At 37.2% G+C, this 6,000-nt stretch overlaps 1 protein-coding gene across 1 annotated transcript in view; it reads left to right on the top strand.

The window, feature by feature from the left end:
* The first annotated feature begins 442 nt into the window (after positions 1–442).
* Positions 443–6,000, top strand: part of LOC106092992 (uncharacterized) — an 85,731-nt gene continuing 80,173 nt past the window's right edge. Inside the window, exon 1 of the transcript XR_009398759.1 lies at positions 443–771. The gene's annotated coding sequence lies outside the window, so the exon portion shown is untranslated. The remainder of the gene's footprint in view (positions 772–6,000) is intronic.

The following is a 6,000-nucleotide window of genomic DNA, read 5'->3' as shown; positions in this document are numbered from 1 at the left end:
ACTCCAACCAATTCCCTTTTCCATGGTTCAATTTAAAGAAGGAAAATTATACCTCAAAATTTAAGCACCAAAAATTAAGAGAAATGGAGACACAAAGCCAACGATTTTTCAAAATACAATCAGAAATGGGAAAACCGTTTGCAGTTGCGCTGTTTGTATTTGATGTAAAAAAAGGGTTTCACACAGAAAATGACCAAATCTACATAGGATTTAAAAAAAGGCAACCGCAGAACAATAAAGAAATTGTTTTAACACTTTTCAGCAAAAATGTTTTTTTTTATCATATATTAAAAATATTTATAGAATTGCTTTTTTCCAAGTCATCGGATTTATATACTCAGAATTAGAACACTGTGCAATTAAAAAATATATTATGTCGAAAACTTTAATCAAATTAATGTGAATTGCATTGGAATTATTCTTTTGTATTTTCATTCACTTGTCAAGAGTCCAAGTTTATACTGATTGCAAGAAGACTCACATTGTAGTTAATCTGATGTGTGAATCAGATCGGAGTAGCGGAAAAAAATAGGAAATAATGAAAGAAATATTGACTACGTGGCGATTCTCTCACTCTGTGAAATCAAATTCATCAAGATCTACGCCAACGCAAATGTATACTATCTACGCTAATAACTGATATTAAATATAAATAACTTCAAAAATACGTTCCAGTTTTCGTTCGATATGATATTTCATTTACTCAGCAAGAAACTGTCTTCCGCCCATCGAGTTGGCAAAATAATATCCATCAATCGATGAACTAAGGAGGTTTGTTTATTTACATAAAGCCATTGACGGTTTTTGAAAATCGAAACCAAAATATTTTACTTGGAATGTTTTGTTTTTAGGTTGAAAACTAAAGAAATTCCATTGGCTTTGATTTAACTATGTAAAATCAACATATTAGGAAATACAATTCATCTAACTATTAATTAAAATAACCCGTTTTTTTAATATCAAACATGAATAATACGTTTTTCAAAAAACTACGTGCTTTTTCTGATTTCTATATTTTTATTACTTAAAATGTGTTTTGAGTAAAATGTGTTTTTTGGAACTCAAAGCGATTGTCTAGAATTTAAGAATATATGTGTAGTATTAGAATAATATATGATAATTTTTGTTGCAAAAGTTCCTAAATTTCTTTAAACTTAAATTAATTATACTCGTATACTATTAACAATGCATGTGCTATATATATTAGACTTAGACGCCCATGTATTAAAAAATTCGTTTTCCCTGTTCATTATTGTAATTAATGGAAGTAAAATAGTCGATGGAAGCAATCAAGGAACATAGGGAAAATGCAGGCTTAAAGTTGATCAAAATGTTTTTGAATTCTAAAAATTAAAATGCGTTACAACTTGATGCACTGTGAGCCACATCCGCAAAAAATTGAAAAATCGAAAGTGACATATTACATTGTTAATTAAGCAAATCTTTTCAAAAGACATCTAATTTTTTATCATTCAACAATCCCGGCACGGAACAGCTGTGAGCACCCCACAGGCTGAAACATTGAGGTCCGATCTGTGTGGTGTTCATTGCTGTTACGAGAAGCTTAGCTGCGAGCTACCGGGCGCGTCCACAGTTTGCTCCATATAGAGTAGCTGCAACGCCAGTCGCGATACTCAGCGGTATCGAGCGGAGAGTCTTAGTGAGAGGCCGGACGGCACCGGCTCTTGCACAAATACTGAGTGCGTATGATGCTCGATATGACAACGCGGGTTATTGGCGTCTTTACATAACCAATGGTCACCCTGTTCCCGCGGTGATCCGTCCTTTGGACCAGAATGAGCTCACTGATCTTCGGCCGGGCCGAATCTTACATGGATCGCATTTATCAAGTTCTTTGCGCGTTATCTGTTTTTAGACAAACAAAGAATAGTGAATAAGAACTGTTATGCTATTGGAGCTACATCAAGTTGTAATCCGCTTCGGACTATAATGAATTGAATGCTAAACCTTGTAGAAGTCATTGTCTAATATTTCAGGTCATTAGGATAAGAATTGCAGCTTGAAGGGGCTCAAGAAGCAAAATCGGAAGATCGATTTATATGGGAGCTGTATCGAGCTATAGATCGATTCAGACCATATTTCACATGTATATTAAAGGTCATGGGAGAAGCCATTGTACAAAACCTAAGCCAAATTGGATAATAACTGCGCCCTCTAGAGGCCCAAGAAGTCAAGATCCCAGATCGGTTTATATGGCAGCTATAAAAGGTTATGTACCGATTTAGACCAAACTAAGCAAAGTTGTTGGAAGTCATAACAGAACACCTCATGCAAAATTTCAGCCAAAGTGGATGAGAATTGCGCCCTCTAACGACTTAAGAAGTCAAGATACAAGATCGGTTTACATGGCAGCTATACCAGGTTATTAAACGATTTTAGCCGTACTTAGCACAGTTTTTGGAAGTGACCCCAAAACACCACGTGGGAAATTTCAGTCAAAACGGACGAGAATTGTGCCCTCAAGGCTCAAGAAGTCAAGACCCAAGATGGGGCATACTAATTTCGTCATTCTGTTTGCAACACCTCGAAATATGCATCTGAGACCCCATAAAGTATATATATTCTTGATCGTCATTTTAAGTCGATCTAGCCATGTCCGTCCGTCCGTCTGCCTGTCTGTCGAAAGCACTCTAACTTTCGAATGAGAAAAACTAGCCGCTTGCAATTTTGCACAAAAACTTTTTATTAGTGTAGGTTGGTTGGGATTGTAAATGGGCCAAATCGGTCCATGTTTTGATATAACTGCCATATAAACCGATCTTGGGTCTTGACTTCTTGAGCCTCTAGAGGGCGCAAATCTCGACCGATTTGACTGAAATTTTTCACGTAGTGTTTTGATACCATGTCCAACACCTGTATTAGGTATGATTCAAATCGGTTATAATCTGGAATAGCTGTTATATAAACCGATTTTGTATCTCGACTTCTAGAGCCAATTGAGCGCCCAATTATCATCCGATTTGGATGAAATTTTGTACAACGGTTTCTTTCATAACCTTCAACATGCGTGTTCAGTATGGTCTGAATCGATCAATTGCTTGATACAGCTCCCATATAAACCGATCTCCCGATTTTGCTTCTTGAGCCCCTACAAGGCGCAATTCCTATTGGAATTAACTGAAATATTACACAATGACTTCTACAATGTTCAGCATTCATTTATGGCCCGAATCGGACTATAGCTTAATATAGCTCCAATAGCATAACAGTTCTTGTTCAGTATTCTTTGTTTGCCTAAAAAGAGATACCGCGCAAAGAACTCGACAAATGCGATCCATGGTGGTATACTCTCCACCAAGGTGGTATACCCTCCAATAAGATTCGTAGTAGTACCCATAAGGTAGCTTCCTGAGCAAGCAAAGCATACGAAAAAAAACTCTTAATTAAACAAACACAGATTTGGTTATTTTCGATCGTTCCCACGCCCACGGAGAATCTAAATTAGAAAACAGTTTCAGATCATCTGCAGACATTAAAATTCTTGAAGACTGAATAAATTATGGAAGACCATTAAAGAACGAACAGAACAAGAATATCATAAAAGTAAACTCTTTGTGTATGTACAAATTCGGGCTAATTTCTCAAGTTTTTAAGGAACTCATCAGGTTCCCAGATATGTAAATCAGTGTAATGAATCAAAAATGGAAAAAGGCAGGTTTTAGTGTTCAGTGTGACAGTGTTTGAGTTTAATTGTGAGAGGCAGCAGCTTACCAGTTCAAATGTCTAGGCACAAGTATGTTTAAAATACAAAGTGTCAGGCAAACATACTGATTTAGAACATACAACAATAAGTTTAAGTTAATTCAGCAAAAAAATTACAACATGTTAACTTAAATTGAGTAAAAGCTTCTCTATATGACGAAGAAAGGTTTTAAGGTGGCCACTTTTTCAAATTAATGATATCTAAGAATTTCTTTCATAAACGGAGTTCAACGTGCCGCCTCCCTTGCAGCGTTGCAATTTAGTATGTGCAAGCTTCGGATATAATTCAACTGAAGATGGTACTTTGGGACGTAGCCAGGATTTTATTTTTTTTTAAATCGAAAGTTGTCAAAATTTTTCTGTTACTGTGGAATTGATAAAGTTACCACAATTTTTTTTTTTAAATTGTGGTAGCTATTGGGTGAAGGAATCGACGCATGGCGGTGATATTTGGTCATTAAGTCAGAGCTGAATTTTGTACTGATTCCTAACACACTATTTATAGGCCGATCCTAATCTTTCAAGTGTGGTTGTCTTTGTGAATTTCTTAGTATTAAAATGAAAGTTTCGGCGAATCATCATGAATTTTTATACCCTCCACCATAAGATGGGGGGTATACTAATTTCGTCATTCTGTTTGTAACTACTCGAAATATTCGTCTGAGACCCCATAAAGTATATATATTCTTGATCGTCGTGACATTTTATGTCGATCTAGCCATGTCCGTCCGTCTGTCCGTCCGTCCGTCCGTCCGTCCGTCCGTCCGTCTGTCTGTCGAAAGCACGCTAACTTCCGAAGGAGTTAAGCTAGCCGCTTGAAATTTTGCACAAATACTTCTTATTAGTGTAGGTCGGTTGGTATTGTAAATGGGCCATATCGGTCCATGTTTTGATATAGCTGCCATATAAACCGATCTTGGGTCTTGACTTCTTGAGCCTCTAGAGTGCGCAATTCTTATCCGATTGGAATGAAATTTTGCACGACGTGTTTTGTTATTATGTCCAACAATTGCGCGAAGTATAGTTCAAATCGGTTCATAACCTGATATAGCTGCCATATAAACCGATCTTGGGTCTTGACTTCTTGAGCCTCTATCGTGCGCAATTCTTATCCGATCAGAATGAAATTTTGCACGACGTGTTTTGTTATTATGTCCAACAATTGTGCCAAGTATGGTTCAAATCGGCCCATAACCTGATATAGCTGCCATATAAACCGATCTTGGGGTCTTGACTTCTTGAGCCTCTAGAGAGCGCAATTCTTATCCGAATGGAATGGAATTTCGCACGACGTGTTTTGTTATGAACTGCGCGAAGTATAGTTCAAATCGGTTCATAACCTGATATAGCTGCCATATAAACCGATCTTGGGTCTTGACTTCTTGAGCCTCTATCGTGCGCAATTCTTATCCGATCAGAATGAAATTTTGCACGACGTGTTTTGTTATTATGTCCAACAGCTGTGCCAAGTATGGTTCAAATCGGTTCATAACCTGATATAGCTGCCATATAAACCGATCTTGGGTCTTGACTTTTTGAGCCTCTAGAGTGCGCAATTCTTATCCGATTGAAATGAAATTTTGCACGACGTGTTTTGTTATTATATCCAACAACTGTGCCAAGTATGGTTGAAATCGGTTCATAACCTGATATAGCTGCCATATAAACCGATCTTGGGTCTTGACTTCTTGAGCCTCTAGAGGGAACAATTCTTATCCGATTTGAATGAATTTATGCCCGAAGTATTTCGTTATGATATCCAACAACTGTGCCAAGTATGGTTGAAATCGGTCCATAACCTGATATAGCTGTCATACAAACAGATCTGGGGATTTGACTTCTTGAGCTTTTAGAGGGCGCAATTCCTATCCGATTTGGCTGAAATTTTGCATGACGTATTTTTTTTTTACTTTCAACAACTGTGTCAAATAAGGTTCAAATCGGTTCATAACCTGATATAGCTTCCATATAAACCGATCTGGGATCTTGACTTCTTCACCCTTAGAGGTCGCAATTATTATCCGATATGCCTGAAATTTTGTACGATGGATCCTCTCATGACCATCAACAAACGTATTTATTATGGTCTGAATCGGTCTATAGCCCGATACAGACCCCGTATAAATCGTTCTCTCTATTTTACTTCGTGAGCCCCAATGGGCGCAATTCTTATACGAATTGGCTGAAATTTTACACAGGTCTCCAACATATAATTTAATTGTGGTCCGAACCGGACCATATCTTGATATCGTTTTAATAGCAGAGCAACTCTTTTCT

The sequence above is a fragment of the Stomoxys calcitrans genome, chromosome 1, assembly GCF_963082655.1.
Source record: "Stomoxys calcitrans chromosome 1, idStoCalc2.1, whole genome shotgun sequence".
Taxonomy (NCBI): Eukaryota; Metazoa; Arthropoda; class Insecta; order Diptera; family Muscidae; genus Stomoxys; species Stomoxys calcitrans.
This window is presented reverse-complemented; position numbering and strand designations above follow the sequence as displayed.